Source organism: Cynocephalus volans, chromosome 1 (genome assembly GCF_027409185.1).
Source record: "Cynocephalus volans isolate mCynVol1 chromosome 1, mCynVol1.pri, whole genome shotgun sequence".
NCBI lineage: Eukaryota > Metazoa > Chordata > Mammalia > Dermoptera > Cynocephalidae > Cynocephalus > Cynocephalus volans.
The window spans coordinates 60871935-60897854 of record NC_084460.1 but is presented as its reverse complement, the minus strand read 5'-3'; the positions used below and the strand labels follow the sequence as shown (position 1 = coordinate 60897854).

General features: G+C 38.1%; 1 protein-coding gene across 4 annotated transcripts in view; it reads left to right on the top strand.

Annotated features, from left to right (window-relative positions):
- The window catches only part of WDR33 (WD repeat domain 33), a 103374-nt gene that overhangs the window by 463 nt on the left and 76991 nt on the right, over nt 1–25920 (top strand). The window lies entirely within an intron of this gene.

The following is a 25920-nucleotide window of genomic DNA, read 5'->3' as shown; positions in this document are numbered from 1 at the left end:
GGGCGGGAGTGGAAGGAGGGGAGCCGAGAGTTGAACGGAGTGTGGCTTTGAGTGGTTAGTTGAAGGGTCACAGAAAATTAACGTGAACCTGTAAAACAGCTGAAGGTTTAGCCTTGATTTTATCGTGGAATGAGATAGGTATTTGTAAGAGGGATAAGGCCACAGCTTGATAGGCAAAGTCCTGCTCCTTTGGAGTAGTTATATTCTTACTCGGTTTGCTTTTAACTCCACACGTGTCCATTAACTCCCTATCTCCAATTTTAAGTTGCCTCTGGCAACTAGATATTTAGGATCTTAGAAAGTACACCCCCCCTTTTAAAAAAGATGACCGGTAAGGGGATCTTAATCCTTGGCTTGGTGGTGTCAGCACCACGCTCAACCATCGAGCTAACCGGCCATCCCTATATAGGATCCGAACCCGTGGCTTTAATGTTATCAGCACCACACTCTCCTGAGTGAGCCACGGGCCGGCCCTGAAAGTATTCCCTTTTTTAACAGAAAGAAAATAAATGTTGGTACTTGATTGTGACCCTTGTGATTAGTGGCCCTTCCGGAGTAAGGAGGAGGCGGGTTGTTAGGGAATTCCGTAATTGGATCTGCTTAATTAAATCAAACTAAAAAAGTACGGGTTACTGTAGAAAGCCTGTCAAGAATGTTTTAAAGTAGTTTCTACACAGATAACAACTGTTCAGGAACTTTGGAAGACGTTAGAGTATGAACAAAAAGCCTGTGCTGAAAGAACACCTCTTGGGAGCATACAGCTGACTTTTATGTACACTCTGGAGAGCTAATGCAGGCAGTATTTTTTGCCTGTGAACGTGGTGCAGTGTTGTAGATCTGTTTAATTCAAACAAAAGTTTAGTGACTGTTAGTTAAAAGAAAACATTAATTGTTCCCTGGTGGCATTTTTCTTTTCCTAATCTTATTTGCATTTGACATCCAACTTCTATTACTGCAAGATACTTTTATACTTTTCAATTGGTCTCCTTGTCCAGAAGAAGGTAAAAATACTGTATAGACGAGAGTTTGTGCTGAGACTTAAAGTTTTATATTTAGCCTGGGTTTTTTTTTTTTTTTGAAACTTAACGAAGATTTTTATAATATCTTTCCTGTAACTCGAGGGAAGAATTTTGATATAAAGTTGGCTTTCATCACAATGGTTGAGGGGAAAAATAAGTCGTTATTTAGGAAGCTGGTGGCTTAACTTGCATTCTTTGGTCGGTGAAAAATACTAAAAAAGACAGATTTTGCCATCATAGTTTTATTTGACCTAGTAAATATATTTAATTTTTATTTATAACCTTTAATTATATTTTTACTAACTATTCAAGGTGCTTATTCAGAGCTCTCTTTGCTAAGTAATAAGTCCACATACTTTTCGCATTGCTTTGGGGGAAAAATGTCACTTGAGTATTGAAGTTGTTTTATATTTCAGAATAAGAATAGTAAGATTACTGTAAAGCTTTATAACTGTGACAATGATATTAATCAAAGAAAGTTTTTCATTTATGAATATGTTTATGTAATATGTTTATGTAATTTGGAATTTTACAAGTGTCTTTAGGTAAAGTAGTAATTAGTTGGAGCCTGCAGATTAGAAATCTTTAATATGAAAGTATGTTTATTAAATGTCATAAAATAAGTTTTTTAAGCATGGATTTCAGATTGTCCTGGTTTTCTACAGAACCTTATTCCAAGAATTTCATGTGTGTTGAAACTTGCTGGTAAGATGTTAATTGTGTTTTGTTCGAATGGTGAAAGTTTCTCTGCTGCTGTAATAAGTTATGTGACAAGTAAGTTGCCTGACCATAGTTTTAATACATAAAAGTATTTGTCTTTTGTCTTTAGCAGTGATTTAAGTTCACAACTTTTCTACTTGAATACAGTTATTCGTTGGTGTATTAGTCCATTTTGTGTTGCTATAACAGAATACCTGAAACTGGGTGATTATAAAGAAAAACATTTATCGCTTACAGTTTCTGAGGCTGGGAAGTCCAAAGTCCATCTGGTGGTGGCAGCAGTGACCCAGGGGTCTCACATTGCAAGATGGTGGAAGCAGAGAGAGCAGACAGACTCTCCTCTTCTTTTAAAGCCCTCAGAACCACGCCCCTGACCACCATTTTTAATCCATTCACTACTTCATGGTCCTGCAACCCAATCCTTTCTTCAAGGCCCCACCTTACAATTACCATAATAGGATTTCCCACCCTCTTAACAGTTACAGTGTGGGCTAAGTTTCTAATACATAAAACTTGGGGGACACAATTCAAGCTTCAGGGAGTTTGGGGGGGACATAATTCAGTCCACTACAGTTAGTAACATTTCTCTCCCTATTGCAAATCTTTAGTCCTAGACACAGAAGCTCTTCAGTATTTTGGAAAATCTGACCCGCATTACTCTCCTTTCTGGCCCTTAAACATTTTAGTAATTTTTTGGTAGAATGAATGACTTCATAAAGTGTGTGTTGTACTTTGTATTTATATTTGAGTGCTTCTAAATCTCCAGAGCTAGGTAATATTGGAAAAGGTATGCATGGGTTGCAGCAGCAGATGTAGCTACATTTGAATGCCTAGCTCACCACTAAGTAGCATTTTTATATTTGGTCTGTTAAATTCTCTGAGCTTCTGTTTCCTTATGTATAAAAATGGTAATTATAATACTTACCTCATCAATTGATTAGAGCATGGCCTTGTAACACCAAGGTCAAGGGTTCAGATCCTTGTACTGTCCAGCTGCCCCCCCCCCCCACTTACCTCAAAGGTGAAAGTTCCTAATATACACTTGGCATTCAGTAAATTTTGACATTTTTCTCTTTCTGTGACTGGAAATTAATTGGTGAGATCATTTTCAATATTTATTTTAATTTTATTTTTTGTTTGTTTGTGACCGGTAAGGGGATCGTAACCCTTGGCTTGGTGTCATTTGCACCGCGCTCAGCCAGTGAGCGCACCAGCCATCCCTATATAGGATCCGAACCTGTGGCGGGAGCTCCAGTGCACTCCCAGCACCGCACTCTCCCGAGTGAGCCATGGGGTCGGCCCTCATTTTCAATTTTTAAACATTAACACAGTTATCTTTGAAAACTTTATAGTCTCATACCTCTGGTAAATTAATTACTCCTTTCTCTGTGTTATAAAAGCATTTTGTGTATATCCCTAACTAATGTATTTTGACTGTGTCTTCTCTACTACTTTGTGAGTTCTTTGAGGACAAATACTGTAATGCCTTATATTTTTGTCTTTCCAAAACCTAGGCATTATAAAAATTGTGTAATGAATGAGTTTTCTACAAAAATTCCCCTCATGACTCTACTGGGATCCATATTCACACAGATCTGGTTTATTTCTGTTCTTTGGCCTTTGCTTATGACCTCTTTGCCTGGATTGTCTTCTTTGTGTATGACTATTCATGTTCTGGTTATTCCTCAAAATCCACTAAGTCTCATCCCATTAATGAGTCTTTAGTGAATTTTCATTTATTTATAACTTGTCTCTCTAGTTAATTTAGGGCCTAACTTCCTTCTCTTACTTTGTGTCCCATAGTACCTGGCACTATACCTTACCATTTTGAGCAGGTCCTTGATTGGGATGATAAATGCAGAACTGTGCTTTAGGCTGTGTTTGTGGCTATAGGCACCTCTTCTCTGCTCTATTTGCTCTCCTACTTTGTAGGATACTTTTAAAGAGCAATTTTCCTTTTTTGATATGTGGCATATTCTGGTAAGTTTTTTTTTTTTTTTTTTTTTTTTAAAAAAGATGACCGGTAAGGGGATCTTAACCCTTGACTTGGTGTTGTCAGCACCACACTCAGCCAGTGAGCGAACCGGCCATCCGTATATGGGAACCGAACCCGGGGCCTTGGTGTTATCAGCACCGCACTCTACCGAGTGAGCCACGGGCCGGCCCATATTCTGGTAAGTTTTTTCCAACTTTGTATGTTATGAGAAGTTTCAAACAAGCAGAAAAGTTGAAAGAATCTTACAATGAATCTTCTTTTTGGATTTAACTGTACTAACATTTAGCCATTTTGCTTTAAACTCTCTTACATCCCCCCCATTTGAAATTAAATTGCAGATAATGCTGTTTCTTCCCGTAATACCTCAGGATGCATCTCTTGAAATATAGGTTGTGCATCCCTTATCTGAAGTGCTCTGGGATTTTTTTTGGATTTTTGAATGTTTGCAGAATCCCTAGTCTGAAAATCCCAAATTGGAAATGCTGCAGTGAGCATTTCCTTGAGCACTACATAGGTGCTCAAAAAGTTTTGGAGTTTGGAGCATTTCGGGTTTTCGGGTTAGGGATGCTCAAACTATAATGCCATTTTTTCCTACACTTTTATACATCATTATTTCAAACCAGGTTCCAGCTAAAACCATACAGAAATCATACTATTATCATACCTAAGGCAATTAGCATTAAATCTATAGCTTATGTTTTTAAAGAATGTTCTACATTTTGGAATTTTCTGACTGTATGCTTGAAATGTCATTAACTTATTTCTCTGTGCCTTTTATTTTCTATAAACTGGAACTTAGATCTAGATAGGCTTGATTAAATTTGGATCAAATATTTTGGCAAAAATACTTCATAGGTGATGATACATGATTTGTAGTGCATTACATCAGGGAGGACAGAATGTTTGGTTTTCCTCCTCCTAGTAATTGATCCCTTAATGTTAGAGACTGCCAAATGTTAGTTTGCCCTATTTACATTGCTAAGTTTTCTTGGTTAGTGTGGTGTCCACTGGATGTCTTCATTGAAAAGGTACATTTTCTCCTTTGCCATTATACTTGATCTTTGGGATGATAACTTTGCAATTGTGTGAGTACCTTGTTTCTCAAAAACTTTTTCACCTGATGATTGTTGGCTGAGTCGTTTGTTTCATTGGGGGTTTTCTAATTGTTATTTGTTTACATTTATTAGCTGTTTTTTTTTTTTTTTACAGAAAAAGAGCTGCTTTTTTTTTACCTTTCATGTTTTAAACTTTCAAACTTTGAAATAAATACAAACTTAAAGAAGAGTTGGAAGAAAGTACGAAGAACTCTTGTATACTTTTCATCCTGATTCTCCAGTTGTTAATATTTTGTCACATTTGCTTTATCCCTTTTCTTCCCTTTCATCCAACCCCCCATATCCTTTTTTCTGAATCTTTGAGTCATTCAGACATCATGGACCTTTTTCCATGAGAACAGGTTCATTCTCTTTTTTTTTTTTTTTTTTTTTTTGTCATTTTTTCGTGACCGGCACTCAGCCAGTGAGTGCACCAGTCATTCTTAATAGGATCCGAACCCGCGGCGGGAGCATTGCCGCGCTCCCAGCGCAGCACTCTACCAAGTGCGCCACGGGCTCGGCCCTCATTCTCTTACATACCCACAATATTAACAAATTCTGGACACTTAACATTGATATAGTATCTAATATACAGTTCATATTCAGATTTCTCCAGTTGTCCCTATAACATCCCTTATAGAATTTTTCTCTCTGAAATTCAGTATGTAATCTAGAATCAAATGTTGTATTTAATTGTCATATCTCTTTAGTATTTTTTTTTTTTTTAAAAGATGACTGGTAAGGGGATCTTAACCCTTGACTTGGTGTTGTCAGCACCATGCTCACCCAGTGAGCTAACCGGCCATCCCTATATAGGATCCGAACCCGTGGCCTTGGTGTTATCAGCATCACACTCTCCCAAGTGAGCCACAGGCCGGCCCTTCTCTTTAGTCTTTAATCAGGAACAGTCTTTGGCTTTTTTTTTTCTTTAGGTCTTTTTTTGTCTTTTATGGTTGAAAAATGTAAGAGTGTAGACCACTCATTTTGTTTTCTCTCGTTTTTTTTGAATATTACTATGTTCTCGATAAATTTTTTATTTATTTTTAGTATATTAGTTATAGTCATTACTGTTATTTTTTTGCACCTGGCCGGTAGAGAAATCAATCCCTGGACCTTGGTGTGGTCAGCACCACACTCTAATCAGCTGAGCTAACTGGCCAGTCCAGTCATTATTGCTTTTGATGCTTATATTCTCTCAAATTTCAGCCCCTCTTCAAGCTGGATCTCATGTCCTTTTTTGACTAAAATCAGTCTTTGAGTACTTCCTTGCTTTTTGGTAAAACAAAGTAACCCAGGTCCTCCTTGTATTTTCCTTTCTTGCTCTTTGTATTTTCCCTTTTCTCCAAGGATACCTGTTTATTTTGATAGAAAATGATGTTTATAAACCAGAATTTGGGTGCTAGGTGGTATGTGCATTGCTGTTGTTGTCTTTGCTTCTATGCTTTTATCAGTGGTCAAAGCTAGAAAAGATATTTTTAAACGTTTTCAGTTTATATTGGTAGTGTATTTTAAATTCTAAATCAAAATTAACATTATTGGGATTTCCTTACACAGAAAGTATATTCAGGTTTACAGTGCCAGGATTTTACTAACAGTAACCTTGTTAGTGCAGTTGATTTCTTTTCTGTACTTTTTTCCCCTCAGAATTTATTGCTCAGAGAACTAAGTTAAAAAATTACTTGAAATAACTTTTTTTGTTTATTTGATCAATTTGATTATTTTGATTATCAAGTTTGACTATTTTTGTTTGTGTTCATTCTTAGGGTTTGCCTTTTTTTCTTTTTTTTGGGCGGGGATGGAGGGTGGCTGGTTGGTACAGGGATCCAAACCCTTGACCTTGGTGTTATGAGGTTGTGCTCTAACCAACTGCGCTAATGGGCCCCACTTTCTTCTTCTTGATTTAATTGTTTTAATATGTTAAATATTTACATGGTTTAAAATTTAATACTATATTGAAAGAGTATATAAGTCTTGCTTCTATCTCCAAGCTCTCCACTCCCATTCTCCCTAACTCAATATGTGTGTGTGTATTCTTTTTTTTTTTTTTTTTTTGTCGTTTTTTCGTGACCGGCACTCAGCCAGTGAGTGCACCGGTCAGTCCTATATAGGATCCGAACCCGCGGCGGGAGCGTCGCTGCGCTGCCAGCGCAGCACTCTACCAAGTGCGCCACGGGCTCGGCCCCATGTGTGTGTGTATTCTTATTTTCACTTTCTCAGAAAAAAGTTGGCATACTGTATATGCTTGTGACCCTTGATTTTTTAAAAATCGTGGTAAAAAAAAAAATGCACCCATAACAGAATTTACTGTCTTAACCATTTTTAAGTGTACAGTTTGGAAGTGTTATAGTTAACACATTGTTATACAGAAGAGCTCTAGAACTTTTTTTTTTTTTTTTTTTTTTTCTTTTTCGTGACCGGCACTCAGCCAGTGAGTGTACCGGCCATTCCTATATAGGATCCGAACCCGCGGCCGCTGGGAGCGTCGCCGCGCTCCCAGCGCAGCACCCTCCCGAGTGCGCCACAGGCTCGGCCCTTAGAACTTTTTTTTTTTTTTAAGATGACCAGTCGGGGGATCTTAACCCTTGGCTTGGTGTTGTCAGCACCACGCTCACCAGTGAGCGAACCAGCCATCCCTATGTAGGATCCGAACTCAAGGCTTTGGTGTTATCAGCACTTCATTCTCCCGAGTGACCCACGGGCCAGCGCTTCTAGAACTTTTTCATATTTTGTTTTGGGTGGCTGGCTGGTATGGGAATCTGAACCCCTTGAGGTAATGAGAACCACACTCTCCCAAGTGAGCTAACCAGCCAGCCCCCTACTTTTTCATCTTGTGAAACTGAAATTCTGTACCTATTAAATACTAACTTTGCAATTCTCTCCATGCCTCCAGTGGCATCTGCTGCAGGCAGCCGCACTTCTACAGTCTGTCTCTGAATTTTACTACTTTACATATTTCATATAATTGGAATTATATGAGTATGTGTTTTTTTGTAACTGGCTTATTTCACTTAGCATAATGTCCTCAAAGTTCATCCGTGTTGTTGCACGTGAGAAGACTTTCTTCCTTTTTGTGGCTGAATAATATTCTTATCATTTGTATATACCACATTTTGTTTATTTGTTCATCCATGGATGGATATTTGGGTTGCTTCCATCTATCTCTTGACTGTTGTGCATTGTGTTGCTCTGGATACAGGTGTGCAAATATCTCTTCGAGACTCTGCTTTCTCTTCTTTTGGATATATACCCAGAAGTGGGTTTGCTGGATCATCTGGTAATGTTATTTTTAATTTTTTGAGGAAACTCCGTACTGTTTTCCATAGTGGTTGCAGCATTTTACAGTCCCACCAACACGACCTAAGGGTTCCAATTTCTCCATATCCTTGCCAACACTTGTTATTTTGTTTTTTGTTTATTCATTCTAGTGGTTGTGAGGTGATAGCTCATTGTGGTTTTGTTTTGCATTTCTCTGATAATTAGTGATGTTGAGTATCTTTTCATATACTTGTTGGTCATTTGTATATCTTTTTTGCAGAAAGGTCTATTCAAGCCCTTTGCCTATTTTTTAATTGGGTTATTTGATTTTTTTGTTGAGTTGTAGGAGTTCTGCGTATGTTCTAAATGTTAATCCTTTATCAGATATATGATTTGCAAATATTTTCTCCCATTCTGTAGGTTGCCTTTTCACTGTGATGATTGTGTCCTTTCATGTGCAAGTTAAATTTGATGTAGTCCCATTTGTGTGTGTGTGACCCATGTTTTTTTCAGCTGATATATCCAAGAAATTATTTCATATGATGAATGATTCCATATGATCAGTTCAGAACTTCCTTTTTTATTTTTTGATAAAGTAGCTTTAGCTTACGTACTCCATTGTGTAGATGTACCATGTTATGTTCACTCAGTTTCTATTATGATTCAAATGGAACATATTTGATAATGAGAGGGAGAACTATTGTGCCAAAACAACAAGAATAAATGAGGGTTCCCCTTGGCAAAGTTAGACAAAAGTCACTCTACTATTTATAGAACTTTTTTTCCAAACTTCAATGCAACAATCTTTTTTTTCCTTTTTTTTATTTTTTGGTGGCTGGCCAGTACAGGGATTGTTATCAATGAACAATCTTTAAAAAATATTGTTTTATTGTTTGTTTTTTTGGCGCCTGGCTCAAACAAAAATTTGTTTATAAAAAATTTGTGGTGAAACACTCATGTGCAACAACTTCTGATCAATGTTCTTTTGCTACTATTCAGATACAGCTCCTCAGCCTAAGAAATGCAGATGTGAGACTGAAAACATCATTAAGTAAGGCTAATAATTTCTCTCAGTACCGCAGCTATTTAAAGTTGACTATTTGCTTGTTTCTTCTCATGATTTATATTCTTTTACTGAGCTTTTTCCAGGTGGGTCTTGAACCCTGTCTTGGTAACTGTTGTATTAGTAATAAGAAACTCCCTCCATTGGTTTTTTAAAAGTCAAATACTGTATTTTTTAAGTTTTGCTTTTATAACCCAATAATAATAACATTCCATCACTACAGATGTTGTTCAGTTTGAAAAGTTAGATATGGAGTGTTTTACTAAAGAGCTTTAACAAGTTTATTGTGGAAATATTCTGTACACAATCACAATTACTTTTCAGTAAAAGGAAATAAATTTCTGTCTTAGTGAGAGGCCTAAAAAAAGCCTTAACAAAATTTTAGTTTTATATACAGCAGTAGACTCAAACAAATGAATTTTGCATCAGGCTGAGAACAGTTTAGAAAAATAAGCTTTATGGGTTCTATGGTCCTTGGGCACTGGGGTCTTTTAATTGTTTTTTAGTTTTTAGACGCTTTTATTTTGTTTTATTTTTTGAGGAAAAAGATTTTCATTTTTGTCAGACGTTTACAGTGATTTGGGCTCAAAAGCTGTAATTTTTATGATTCCATCATTCTCAGTTGATGGACATTAGGATTGTTTTCACTTTTTTGCTATTATGAGTAATTATTATGAATAATGCTGCTATGAACATTCATGTACACATTTTTGTGTGGACATAATGTTTTCAGTTCTCTTGGGGATATACCTAAGAGTGGAACTGCTCAGTCACATGGTAATTCTGTTAACTTTTGAGGAAATTTCAGACTTTTCCCAAGAGTCTGCACCATTTTACATTCCTATCAGTGGTGTAATAGGGTTCCAGTTTCTTTACATCCTTACCAACACTTGTTATTGTCTCTCTTTTTGATCATAGGCATCCTAGTGGATTTGAAGTGTCATCTCATTGAGTTTTGATTTGCATTTTCCTAATAACTAATGATTCTGAGTATCTTCATATTCTTACTGCCATTTGTATCTCTTTCTAAGAAATAACTATTCAGATCATTTGTCCACTTAAAAAATTAGGTTGTCTTTTTATTATTGAGTTGTGAGAGTTCCTTATGTATTCTAGATGCAAATCTCTTATTAGATGTATGATTTTTCTCCCATTCCGTGGATTCCTTTCACATTCTTGTTAGTGTCATTGAACCACAAAAGTTTCTGATTTTGATGATATCAATATTTGTTTTTTTTCTTTTGTTGATTGTGCTTTTGGGTCATATCTTTTTTTTAGAAGAAAATGTAATATTTTTTACATTCTAGGATGTTGCGGAGCAATTGGGAGTGAGGGGGAGAGGACAAAGGGGAAGGAAATGGGATGGAAGAAGGAGGAAGGAGGAGGGGCAGGATTGAGACCTGTGGCACACCCCTCATTCCCACAGGGGAGACTGGGGGGCTTCCAGTGATGGCTTGGTCATTGCTGGGCTGGGTGCAAATGTCAAGGGGTGTGTGTGGCAGAAGCCCTCATTCCCCACTGTCCCGGCTCGGGAACCCAAGGCCCTTCTTGTTGCAGCTTGGTGGTTGTCACTGAACTGACTGCAGGTGTCGGGGGGCGTGGCCAAGGCGGGGGGGGGGGGGGCACTGCCCCGGCTTGGGAGGTCTGGGCTGCTTCCTGCAGCGGCTCACTAGTCGTCACTAGGCTGGCTGCACATGGCGGGGGTGGGGTGGGGAGTGTTGGCCAAGGCCCTTGGCCCCCCATTGCCCTGGCTGGGAGAGTCTAGAGCACTTCCTGTGGCAGCTCGGTGGTTGCTGCTGGGCTGGCTGCTCATGTTGGTGGAGTGTGGCCGAGGCCCTTGTCCCCCCCACCCTTGGGATTGGTTGCAGGTGTCAGTGGCATTGCTGGGGCCCCTGGCCTTCACTCCTTTCTGGCTTGGTAGCCCAGGGGACTTCTGGTCCTTCTAGGTGTTAGAGGTGTTCTTTGGTGAAATGAGACCTTTACTAGTTAATATAAAACTTTGTTTCTGGTTATGGGTACTTTGTTTTTTTTCTTTCAGTTCTGTGTTGGATTATTTGCTGTTACCACTATTTAAACTGTGTGCTGGAACTAATTTGTTGTCCTTTGCTTACCTCTAAAATGGGGGAACTTCCTGTGAGGACCAGTACTTGAGCCTGTGTGGTTGAGCTAAATTGCTGCTTTGCTGCTAGTTCCCTAGGGAAGACTTTTGTGCAGCTCAGGTTTTAATGGTTGACTTTGTAGGTACTTCTGGCTCTTGAGAGATCTGGTGCATCTGGTTTGTGAAGATACTCTGGTCTGGGCCTGAGTCTTTTCATCAAACTGCACCCCATGAAATTCTATATTTCTGACCAGTCTCCTCTGAGTGGTCCTTTGCTGGTTGGGGTGCAGATCAACTGTCCTTGCTCTGCCCCAGTGTTCTCTCAGTGGGCCCGTCTCCCCCACCATCCGTGCTGCAAACACTTCCCGTGGGACGGGCCGTGCAGTGGTCCCTTGTGATGACTCACTGGCCTCGAGAGGCTCCTTTTTTTGAGTTGTTGTGGCTCCTCGCTACTGTGTGGGCCCACAGGAACCCTATTAGAGGTTTTGCTGGTCTGGGGGCCACCAAGGCCCTGTTCTTCCCTGCTGCCTCCAAGCAACTTCATCCGAAGGACAGAGCTGTGGCTTTTGCAGGCTCCTACTCTGTGCACTCAGCAGGTCCACCCTGGACACGGCTGGGGCTTGTAATGGTCAGAGCAATTTTTTCTTTCTCTCATCGTGGCTTCTCCCACCTTCATGGACTCTGTTTGTCTCTTCTCCTCTTTCCTTGAGCCCTAGTGGCCCCAGCTTGGCTATTGTTGCTTTTTTATAGTTGTAAAGTGGTTGATTGGTGGGATAGAGTGATGCTGGTGACCATCTATTCCACCATCTTGACCAGAAGTCTGGGGTCGTATCTAAGGCAGTTTTACCTAACCCAGGGTTACCAATGTATTTGCTGTATTTAGTGCAATTAGCAGTTGGTAAAGCAATTGATTTTCTCAACCAAGAATGTGGATTGTTGTCTGTGGGTAGAAATATGAATATGAGTTTGACTTTGTGATTAGAAAGCTAAGCTTTGTTTTGGCTCTAGTAAAAGCAATTTGGAATAACTATACTGAACTTTAATTGTTTTGTAAAGGGAGTTTCAAGTAAATAATGAAGGACGTATTTCATTGGTGCACGATATTTTTACTTCATTTTTAGATATTTGGTTAACTTTTAGTTCATTGTATGCTTAATATCCACTGTTCTTTTGAAATTCAGACTGACTTGTTTGGAGGGAAACATTAAGCTGTTAAGAAGGTATCATGAAGTAATCAAAAGGTAACATAAATCTCAAATATACTTACTGAAGGATTAATTAATTAGGCATATAGAACAATGTGAATATTAGGTCTAGAAACTGAGAACCATTGTTCCAAAATCAAAGGGCTCTCAAAAGCTTGTCATTTCATCTTGCTGTTGACAAATTTGAAATATTCAGGACCAGCCTACTCTTTAGGATTGTCCCTTTGGGAATGATTGTCTTTTCGTATTCTGTTAAACGTTAAGTGTTAAACCTACCTTTTAAGTTGTTAAGACAAGTTTAAAAATAAGCTGAAAGAAATTTTAGAAAATTCTTATCTGCTTCCTGTATAATCTCAAAATTACAGAATTGTTTTACCTTGATCAAATCTAGACCCTTTAATTTAAGTACAAGTAAACAGGTCTGAAGAGATGGAATTTGTTCATAGTCGAACAATTAATTCCAGAGTCCAGGTCACCTGATTACCAGTTTAGTGTTCTCTTTTCCACCTTTACAAAAAAAAACAAAAACGAACAAAAAACAAACCCAGTACATTTCATAATATAACTTGGAAAGGCTTTTTGATTCATTGTCTTTGGGAGGAGCTAAAATTATTGGTTATATTATATATCTAGGAAAGTCTTTCATCAAGAACCAGTTGGGTACATTAATTAGTTTGTGGTCATGGAGTTGCTTTTGTTCAAAATTGATTATCAACTTAGGCTTTGTTGTACTTTCATTTTAGTAACCTAATGATTTTTCAGCCTTTAATTCTGCCAGGTAGTGATGGGATTTGAGACTGGCCTGATAAGTCACTTGGAGAACATGGTGCTGATAACTACAAGGTCAAGGGTTCGGATCCTGCACTCGCCAGGGCCAAAAAAAAATGAAACAAAACAAAACATCATGGGATTTGGCAGTTTTTTTCTTGGGGGGCGGAGGGGAGTGAGAGAGTGTATGTGTATGTATGTGTATGTAAATGTATATATACCCAGTGTGTAGTCCATTGTTTCCATTGTCTCCTTCATATGTATCAGGTACTCGCATTGTAGTTGATATTGTTAGGGAGTTTTTTCCTCACATTTTTTACCCACAGTGCTCATTTTCAACTATATTTTTTACATTAGTTTTGTGCCTGGAGTACTCATTTCCAGTTCTATGTCTGAACATATCTGTTAACACATAGATAGTGGCATTAATTTTTACAAATTTTCTTATGTATTTATTCATTCATTTATTTATAGGCACTGTACACATATGTTAAAAAAGTAAGAGGTGTAAGAGGATGTAAAGTCATCTATCTCCTTCCTGAGGCTATCCTCCAATCCTCTCTTATTTATTCAAATGCTACCATTGTTATCAGTTTGTGTGAATTCTTCTAGACATATTTTGGTCTAAATACAGCAAATGTATTTACTACTGATGTGTATATGTCCCTTTTTTGTTGCTTTTCACATACACAGTAGTTTTTTTTTTTTTTTTTTTTTATTTGATCGTTGGTGGATACATGGATCCGAACCCTTGGTGTTATTAGCACCATGCTCTCCCAAGCGAGCTAACTGGGCAGCGTCACAGTACTATTCTATACGATATTTTGTACTTTGCTTTTCCCCACTTCACAGTGTATCTTGGCGATGCTAAATAGAACTATGGTCGACCCTTCAACAACATGGGGGTTAAGGTATCTGACATCTTAACACCTCGTACAACATTTTTTTTTTCCAGTCAAATCCACATGTAAAGTCAATTAACACATATGTTGTATGTTGCATGTATTACATACTGTGTTCTTAGAATAAAGTAAGCTAGAGAGAAGAAAATGTTAAAATCATAAGGAAGAGAAAATACATTTACAGTACTATACAGTATTTATTAAAAATCCATGTGTAAGTGGATCTGCACAGTTGAAATGTGTGTTGTTCAGAGTTAACTTACCTTGTTTGTTTATTTTTAGCCTTTTCTCTGCAGACAGATATACCTCCTTCAGAATGGTTGCATAATTAATATACATTGTATTGGTATTTCATGATATACTTTAACTGGTTCTCTGCTATTACAAACAGTATTGCATTGAATAACTTTATTCAGATGTGTTTATACACGTTGTGTGAGCATCTTTGTAGGGCTAAATTTGTGGAAATGGAATTCGTTGGTCAAAGAGGTATGCATTATCAATGTGGAATATGGTTGTTTTTCTCACACCTCATTAACGCTTGTGCTATCATATTTTTTGCTTTTTTGAATGATGTTGCTTCTCAGTAAGTGGTCGGGAGTCATTCTTCACCATGAATGACAAAGAGAATTTAAAATCACTAATTTGTCCATTTTTGCTAATTTTCATTTTAGACATTTTTATGTAGTAAAATAGTATGCACCTTGTTGCATATATTATGTGGGGAAGAACTTGAGAGGAAGTCAGTTAGAGTCCTCTTTGGTATAGGTGAAAATTTCAGCATATAATGAAAAATTTACAAAGATTGTTTTTTTGGGGGGTCTGGCTAGTTAGCTCAGTTGGTTAGAGCATGGTGCTGATAATGCCAAGGTCCAGGGTTCAGATCCACATACTGGCCAGCTGCCATAAAAAAGAAAAAAAATGCTTCTCTGAACATGTTTTCATGAACATGTTTTCTCTAAAGGTACTAGGGAAGGATCTTTTCCAGGCCTTTCTCCTAGTTTCTAGTAATTCCTTGACTGTGTCAGCATAACTCTATTCTGTACCAGTCATATTGGATTAGGAGCCCACCTTACTCCAGTATGACTTCATGTTAACTTATTACATCTGCCAACATTTTTTTTTTTTTTTGGTGGCTGTCCGACATGAGGATCTGAACCTGGATCTTGGTGTTACAACATGGCAAAATTTATAAAGATTTGTTTTAAAAAAAAAAATTTGCTGATCTTCTACCTGGGTTATTGTAAATAATCTATAAATAGTCTACCTGTAAATCTGTAAATTGAGATAGAAGATGGGCAAATTTTTCACCAAAACATTTTACTAAATTTTTAATGAAACTTTATAAATCGTTGACTGAATTGTTTTCTTGCTTCTTATCCCACCTTTACATTATATAGGATAATTTATCTTCTTAAAGTTCAAAATGTGTCATTCCGTATGCCTGGGAAGAAGACTCACCATTGCCTACAACAGTGGTTTCTATACTTTTTGTACCCCATGGGAATCTGATGAGAGCTGTATAACTTCCTTCCCAGGAGAAGTATAAATATTCATACTAGAATTCTACATGCAACTTGGAGTAGGGGATGTCATTGTACTCCTTTTGCCATCCATGTATTCCTAGATTGCAGTTAAGGTTCTCTGTTTTATTGATTAAATTGAATTCTTTAACATGTCAAGGTTGCCATAACAGGCATTTCAGGATCCGGCTCCAACCTATGAACTTAGGTTTCCAGCTGCTTCCTTTTCTCCCTACTCTATCCATGAACCACTTTGTTTATTTATTTTATTGGTGTCTGGCCTGTGTGGGGAATCTGGACCCTTTGTCCGTGACCCACTTTTTTTTTTTTTTTTTAAATTTTATTTTGTCGATATACAATGTGGTTGATTATTGTGGCCCATTACCGAAACCCCCCTTCCTCCTCCCTCCCCCCCTCCCACCCAACCGTGACCCACTTTAAAAAAAACTCAGTATTTCTCTTTTACTTCTGCTTGCTGCTTCCTCTGTCCCTCTTCCCCTTCTCCGCCTGTGTATCCCTTCTTTTATCATTGCACGTATTAGTTCATCTGAAACTTTGCTGTTTTATGTCTGTGCTCCCCTGCCCATGACTTCTTGCTTCTCTTCATAGCATTCTCTCCCATAGCGTTTTTAAAAAAAATCCTTCAGTATGCATTTCTTTTTTTTTTTTTTTTCTTGGCTGGTAAGGGGATCACAACCCTCGGCTCAGTGTCATCCGCACCACGCTCAGCCAGTGAGCGCACTGGCCATCCCTATGTAGGATTCGAACCCGTGGCCTCCATGCTACCAGCGTTGCACTCTCCAAAGTGAGCCATGGGGTGGGCCCAGATATGCATTTCTTAAAGCCACTAGTTCATCAAGTAGTTATTGAGTGCCTGCAGGATTCCATGTCTTTGTTTTTTAAAATTGTGGTAAAACATGCATAACAAAATTTATCATCTTAACCATTTTAACCATACATTTACTTTGTTGTGCAGCCCATCTCCAGAACTCCTTTCATCTTGCAAAACTGAAACTCTGTGCTTGTTAAGTGAGCTCCCAGCCCCTGACAATCACCATTCTTCTTTTTGTCCCTGTGAATTTGGCTACTCTAGGAACCTCATATAAGAGGAATCATACAATATTTAACCTTTTGTGGCTGGCTTATCTTACTTAATGTCTTCAGGTTCATTCATGCTGTAGCATGTGTCAAAATTTCCTTCCTTGTTAAGACTGAATAATTCTCCATTGTATGTATGTACCACATTTTCTTTATCCATTCACCTGTCAGTGGACATTGGGGTTGTTTCCACTTTTTAGCTATTGTGAAGAATGCTTCAATGAACATGAATATATAAGGATGTTTGTATACCTGCTTTCAATTCTTTGGGTTTATACCCAGAACCCTGTAGCATTTTATATATATTTTGTAGTCCTTTTTCCTGTTACATTATGAATATTTGCATTTCTGAAGATTTTAAGCAAAGTCATAGTGGTGGGAAAGTTTGAAAGAGAATGAAATTGAATCAATAATTAATAATCTTCTAAAACAGAAAGCACTAGGCCCAGGTGGGTTCACTGATGAATTCTACCAAACATTTAAGGAAAAAATTATACCAGTTCCCTACAGTTTTCTTCCAGAAAATAGAAACAGATGAAATACTTCTTAACCCATTTTATAAGGCCAGCATTACTCTAATACCAGAACTAGACAAAGATATTACAAGAGCGTAAAACTACAGAGCAACATCTCATGGATACAGATGCAAAAATCCTCAACAAAATTTTAGCAAATCAAATCCACCAATTTATAAAAAGTGTTATACACAGTGACCAAGTAGGAGTTATTCCAGGTATACAAGGCTGGTTCATCGTTCAGTATAATCTATCACATTAACAAGCTAAGAAAGAAAAATCATATATCAATAGATGCAGGAAAAGCATTTGACAAAATCCAACACCTGTTCATGATAAAAATGTTCAGCAAACTAGGAATAAAGGGGAATTTCCATAAGTTAACATAGAGCATCTACAGAAAAACCACAGCTAGCATTATACTTAATAGTGAGAAACGACAGGCTTTCCTAAGATCAGAAACAAGGCAAGTTTGTACCTCCTCTCTCACCATTCCTTTTCAACATTGTCTTGGAAATTCTAGCTAGCGCAATAAGAAGGAAGAAACAGGAATTAAAGGTATACAGACTAGAGAAGGAAGAGCTAAAATTGTCTTTGCAGATGACATTGATGGTCTATGTAGAAAATCTCAAAGAATCAAGAAAAACACTCTTGGAACCAGTGATTATAGCACGGTTTCAGGGTACAATGTAAATATACAAAGTCAGTTGCTTTTTTATATACCACAATGGACAATTGGAGTTTGGAAATAAAAACAGTACTATGTACATTAGCACCAGAAAAAGAAAAAATACTTAAATATAAATCTAACAAAATATGTGCAAGATCTAGATGAAGAAAACCCAAAACTCTCATGAAAGAAATTGAAGCAGATCTAAATAAATGAGGATATATTTTATATATGTGGATTAGGAGGATTCAGTGTTGTCAAGACAGTTCTTCCCAACTTGTTCTATACAGTCAATGTGACCCCAGTCAAAATACCAACAAGTTATTTTGTGAATGTTGATAAACAAAGAAAGCTTTTACTCAGCTGAGTAGAATAAATATTGGTCAAGTGAGTGGTCACTGGAAAACAGGATATTCACAGGATTCTAAGACATTACCCTAAGGTGTTCACATTTTTAGACATGAAGAAAAGTTGAAAGGATAGTACAGTTAACACTATATACATACTTACCTCCTACATTCAACATTTGTTATAATTTTGCTGTATTTGCTTGCTTTCTGTAGTAGTTTGCTAGGGCTGCCTTGACAAAATACCACAAACTGAGTAACAAACATTTATTGCCTCATAGTGCTAGAGGGTAGATGTCCAAGATCAAGGTGTCAGCAGGATCATGTTTTGTCTGAAGGTGCTAGGAAAGAATATGTTCTAGGCCTTTCTCCTAGTTTTTGGTAGTTCCCTGGCCTTTTATCAACATAAATCTGTTGTTTACTGATCATATTGGATTAGGAGCCCACCTTACTCCATTATGTCTTCATCTTAACTTATTACATCTGCCAATGACCATATTTCCAGTTGATGTACTGGGGATTAGGACTTCAACATATGAATTTTGGGGGGGGTGTAATTCAATACTATGTCTCTACTCCCCACACCCCTTTATACATACATATTTTTTTAACCATTTGAAAGTAAATGCAGACCCAGTTTGAGACTTCCGGTCAAGATGGTGGAATAGACGGTCCCTAGCATCACTCTCTCCCACAAATCAAATGATTTAAACTATAAAAACATAACATCAAGTGCATATGGAACAGGGAGACGTCCATCGGGGGAGGCAGAAGCTCTGCTGAGACCACATGCCCTGCGGGGCCACCGTTGTACGATCCGGCAGATCGGCTTCACTGCCACCACCTAGTTCCATTCCCAGCCCAGCCCAGAGCGCACAGAGTGGGGAGACGTCCGGCAGGGGAGGCGGAGGCTCCACAGAAACCGCACACCCTGTGGGGCCGCCACTGTGTGATCCAGTAGGTAGGCTTCACTGCAGGCACCGGGCTCCATTCCCAGCCGGGCCTAGTGTGCTCAGAGAAGAGAGACGTCCGGCAGGGGAGGCAGGAACTCCACAGGAACCACAATGCTGCCGCGCGATCCAGCAGCTCGGCCCAATGCGTACGGAGCACAGAGAAATCCAGCAAGGGAGATAGAAGCTCTGTAGAGTCCACAAACCCTATGGCGAGGGCCGCCGCCGCGCGATCCAGCAGCAGGTAGGCTTTACCACCGCCACCTGGCTCCATCCCAAGCCCGGCCTAGCGCGCACAGAGCAGGGAGACATCCTGCAGGGGAAGGGGAAGCTCTGCAGAGACCACACGCTCTGCGGTACCTCGGCACATCCCAGCAGCCCGGGCCAGAGCGCACAGAACAGGGAGAAGTCCAGCACGGGAGTTGGAAGCTCAGTAGAGACCACACACCCTGCAGTACCGCCCTGTGATCCAGCGACCCGGCAGATCCAAGCCACCAGAGAGGTGGCTCCCCGGAGAGGCCCAAGATCCGAGGCAATCACACACGCAAGGCACTAGTGGCCAACTGAGCAGTCACTGAGGTAGCCATACCAAATTGGCAACCACAGCAACATCTTAGTCAGTCAATAGTGTCAAACCTGTGGACTGTGAAACCCCCTGCCACAATGAATAAACATCAAAAAAAGGATACCAGAAATACGAAAAATCAAGAAATTACACCACCAAAGGATACTAACTCTCAAGCTCTAGATTCTATATAACAAGAAGCCCTTGAAATGACTGACAAGGAATTTCGAGTAAAAATTCTAAGGTAACTGAATGAGATACAAGAAAACTCAGCTAGACATCATGATGAAACGAGGAAAAGTATACAGGACCTGAAAGAAGAAATGTACAAGGAAATCAATGTCCTGAAAAAAAATGTAGCAGAACTTGCCGAACTGAAGAAGTTATTCAGGGAAATAAAAAACACAATGGAGAGTTTAACCAGCAGGCTTGTGGAAGTTGAAGAGAGAACCTCTGAAGAAAATCAGAGAGAGAGATCCGACAACCTTAAGCACTCAAATATCCGAGTCATGGGTATTCCAGAAGGGGAGGAAAAAGGAGATTGCATTGAAAACAGATTCAACAAAATAGTGGCAGAAAACTTGCAAGGTATAGGAAAAATCACAGATCTTCAGATCCAGGAAGCTCAAAGATCCCCAAATGTATTCAATCCAAAAAGGTCTTCTCCAAGACATGTTATAGTCAAATTGGCAAAACTCAAAGACAAAGAGAGAATCTTAAAAGCTGCAAGAGAGAAGCATCAAATCACCTATAAGGGAGCCCCAGTCAGGCTAACATCAGACTTTTCATCACAAACCCTAAAAGCCAGAAAGGAATGGGATGATATATTCAAAATACTAAAAGACAGAGATTGCCAGCCAAGAATACTCTACCCTACAAGGCTATCCTTCCGAAATGAAGGGCAAATAGTATATTTCTCAAACAAAAACTGCAGGAATTCACCACCACACGACCACCCTTACAAGAAATTCTCAAGGGAGTACTGGGTTTGGTTCCTGAAAAATAACTACCACTGCCATAAAAACCCAAGAAAAATCAAAACCCACTAGTAAAATAAAATGGCACTTATGAAGAGAAAACAAACAAAAAAAAAGGCTGTCTACAACCTAAGGAACCAACAAACACAAAAAACAAACAGTAAACCAGAAAGCAAGGAACAAAAGACACCTAAGACAAACAATAATCAATAAAATGCTAGGAATAAATCAACACTTTTCAATAACAACTCTTAATGTAAAAGGCTTTAATTCCCCAATCAAAAGACACAGACTGGCTGACTGGATTAAAAAGCAGGACCCAACTATATGCTGCCTTCAAGAGACCCACCTCACCCATATAGACTCACATAGACTAAGAGTGAAAGGATGGGAAAAGATTTACCATGCAAACAGAAAAGAAAAACGAGCTGGAGTTGCTATTCTTATATCTCACAAAATAGACTTTAAACTAAAAACCATAAAAAGAGACAATGAGGGACACTACGTAATGATAAAAAGACTGATCCATCAAGAAGACATAACAGTCATAAGTATGTATTCACCCAATGTTGCAGCAGCCAGATTTATAAAACAAACTCTATTAGACCTAAAGAAGGAAATAGACACTAATACCATAATAGCAGGGGACCTGAACACCCCACTGTCAATATTGGACAGATCATCTAGGCAAAGAATCAGCAGAGAAACACAAGATCTAAACAATACTCTAGACTAGTTGGACTTGGCAGATATCTACAGAACATTTCATCCAACAACCTCAGAATATTCGTTCTTTTCAGCACATGGATCATTCTCCAGGGTAGATCACATATTAGGTCACAAATCAAGTCTCAACAAATTCAAAAAAATTGGAATTATCTCATGTATTTTCTCAGAACACAATGGATTAAAACTAGAAATCAGTAACAAACGAAATTCTGGAAACTATACAAACACATGGAAATTAAACAGCATTCTACTTAATGACATATGGGTCCAAGAAGAAATCAAGCAGGAAATCAAAAAATTTATTGAAACTAATGAAAATAATGATACATCATACCAAAACCTGTGGGATACTGCAAAAGCAGCACAAAGGGAGAAATTTATTGCATTAAATGCTCATCTCAGAAGAATGGAAAGATGGCAAGTGAACAACCTAACACTTCACCTTAAAGAACTAGAAAAACAAGAACAATCCAAACCTAAAGTTAGCAGACGGAAAGAAATCATTAAGATCAGAGCAGAACTTAATGAATTTGAAGCCCAAAAAACAATACAAAAGATCAATGAATCAAAAAGTTGGGTTTTTGAAAAGATAAATAAAATTGACAAACCATTAGCATGGCTAACAAAAAGAAGATTCAAATAACAAAAATTAGAAATGAAAAAGGCAATATTACAACTGATTCATCTGAAATACAAGGAATCATTCGAGACTACTATAAACAACTATACGCCAACAAATTTGAAAATCTGGAGGAAATGGATAAATTTCTGGACACACACAAGCTCCCAAAACTGAACCATGAAGACGTAGAAAATCTGAAGAGACCAATAACAATAAAGGAGTTTGAAGCTGTTATCAGAAGGCTCCCAACAAAGAAAAGCCCAGGACCAGATGGAATCACAGCAGAATTTTACCAAACATTCAAAGAGGAATTGACACTGATTCTTTACAAACTATTCCAAAAGATTGAAACAGACGCAAATCTCCCAAACTCATTCTATGAAGCAAACATCATCCTGATACCAAAACCAGGTAAAGATATAACCTAAAAAGAAAACTACAGGCCGATATCCGTGATGAATATAGATGCAAAAATCCTCACTAAAATACTAGCAAACAATACAGCAACACATACATAAAATTATTCACCACGATCAAGTGGGATTCATCCCAGGGATGCAAGGTTGGTTCAACACATACAAGTCAGTAGATGTGATACAGCATATTAATAAAATCAAACACAAGGACCATATGATCATCTCTATAGATGCTGAAAAAGCATCTGATAAAATTCAGCACTCATTCATGACAAAGACCGTCTATAAGTTAGGTACAGATGGAAAGTATCTCAACATAATTAAAGCCATATGTGATAAACCCACTGCCAAAATCATCCTGAATGGGGAATAGCTGAAAGCTTTTCCTTTAAGAACGGGAAGTAGACAAGGATGCCCACTCTCACCACTCCTATTCAACATAGTGTTGGAAGTAGTAGCCAGAACAATCAGAGAAGAGAAGGAAATAAAGGGCATCCAGATTGGAAAAGAAGTCAAACTGTCCCTGTTTGCAGACGACATGATCCTATATATTGAACAGCCTAAAGCCTCTACAAAAAAACTCTTGGTGGGGATAAATGACTTCAGCACAGTAGCAGGATACAAAATCAACACACAAAAGTCAGTAGCATTTCTATTCTCCGATAATGAACATGCAGAAAGAGAAATCAAGAAAGCCTGCCCATTTACAATAGCCACCAAAAAAATAAAATACTTAGGAATTGAGTTAACCAAGGATGTGAAAAATCTCTATAATGAGAACTGCAAACCACTGCTGAGAAAAATTAGAGAGGACACAAGAAGGTGGAAAGATATCCCATGCTCTTGGATTGGAAGAATCAACATAGTGAAAATGTCCATACTACCCAAAGTGATATACAAATTCAATGCAATCCCCATCAAAATCCCAATGATATTTTTCTCAGAAATGGAAAGAACTATCCAGACATTTATATGGAATAACAAAAGACCATGCATAGCCAAAGCAATGCTGAGCAAAACAAAGCTGGAGGCATAACACTACCTGACTTTAAACTATACTACAAAGCTATAATAACCAAAACAGTATGGTACTGGCATAAAAACAGACACACTGATCAATGGAATAGAATAGAGAATCCAGAAATCAACCCGTACACCTACAGTCATCTGATCTTTGACAAAGGCACCAAGCCTATTCACTGGGGAAGAGACTGCCCCTTCAGCTAATGGTGCTGGGAGAACTTGATATCAGTATGCAGGAGAATGCAACTAGACCCATACCTTTCACCATACACTAAAGTCTACTCAAAATGGATTAAAGAATTAAATATACGCCCTGAAATAGTAAATCTTCTTAAAGAAAACATAGGAGAAACACTTCAGGAAATAGGACTGGACACAGACTTCATGTATATGACCCCAAAAGTACAGGCAACCAAAGGAAAAATAAACAAATGGGATTATATCAAACTAAAGAGCTTCTGCACAGCCAAAGAAACAGTTAACAGAGTTAAAAGACAACAGAGTGGGAGAAAATATTTGCAAAATATACATCTGACAAAGGATTAATAACCAGAATATACAAGGAACTGAAACAGCTTTACAAGAAAAAAACAAGCAACCCAATTAAAAAATGGACAAAAGAGGTAAGTAGGTATTTCTCTAAGGAAATTATACAAATGGCCAACAGACATATGAAAAAATGCTCAACATCACTCAGCATCCGGGAAATGCAAATCAGAACTACACTGAGATACCATCTCACCCCAGTTAGGATGGCTTAAATCCAAAAGACTGAACGATAAATGCTGACAAAGTTGCGAAGAAAAAGGAACTCTCATACATTGTTGGTGGGACTGCAAAATGGTGCAGCCTCTGTGGAAAATGGTATGGAGGTTTCTCAAACAATTGGAGATAGATCTGCCATATGACCCAGCTATCCCACTGCTGGGAATATACCCAGAGGAATGGAAATCATCAAGTCGAAGGTATACCTGTTCCCCAATGTTCATTGCAGCACTCTTTACAATAGCCAAGAGTTGGAACCAGCCCAAATGTCCATCGTCGGATGAGTGGATTCGGAAAATGTGGTATATCTACACAATGGAATACTACTCCGCTATAAAAAAGAATGAAATACTGCCATTTGCAACAACACGGATGGACCTTGAGGGAATTATATTAAGTGAAACAAGTCAGGCACAGAAAGAGAAATACCACATGTTCTCACTTATTGGTGGGAGCTAAAAATAAATAAATAAATTTACACATACACACACACAAAAAAAAAAAGCCCAGGGGGGGAAGAAGACATAACAACTACAGTTCCTTCAAGTTCATACGACAAGCAAACAGAAAGGACATTGTTGGGTGGGAGGGAGGAGAGAAGGAGGAGGGAGGGAGATTTCGGTAATGGGCCACAATAATCAACCACGTTGTATATCGACAAAATAAAAAAAAAAAAAAAAAAGTAAATGCCGACATCATGACACGTAGCCTAAATACTTCAGCATGCGATATTACATCTAAAAGAATTAGCAGCAATTCCCTAACATTCAGTATCTGGTTCACATTCGAAGGATCTTTGATAACTCGTTTTTTCAAACCAGGATCTAATCAAGGTTTGTCTGTTCCATTTGGTTTTGTGTCTTTGGTTAACCAGAACATTCTTTCTGCTTATTTGCCTTTAAAAAATTTTTTTAAATTTAGTTTTAATAATACATATTTATGGGTACAGAGTTGACTGTTAGTATTTGTGTACAGTATGTGATGTTCAAATTAATATTATTAGCATGTTCATCATTACAAATTGTAATTAGCAACTGAAATTATGTATGTTATGTATAAATTAATACTATGTAGTCATGGATGGAAATGCAGTGGCATCCTTATTATTTTCGGAAGTTATACGGTATCCTGGAATGGAACATATATTTTCTTGAAACAAAACTGAATTCTGGCTTCTGTTTCCCAAGTTGAGTGAGAGGGTGAAATTTCATTGTTTTAAATTGGGTTTTTAATGTACCAAATCATGAAAAATTGTGAAACAAATTTTATTTATTTTTGGGATAATAGGTACACATGGTATAAAATAAAAAAGTTATGGGCTAAATTCCTTTTCACTCTAAATCTAATTCATCTAATTTCCATCCATATAGGCAGTCACTGGTGATGTTTCTCTTGTATCTTTCTATGAGTAATGTAAACGTATGCAAAGGTGAGTGGGTTCATAGCATAACACTGGCCTGCTTTATTTATGTGTTTTTCTGATTGTTTCATCACAATCAGGTTAACCAGCCAACGTAGTTTTATTATTTTTTTATTCTTTAGATCCCATGACACTTTATATTTTCTTCTAAGATTTATAGTTTTCTTTTCTTTTTTTTTT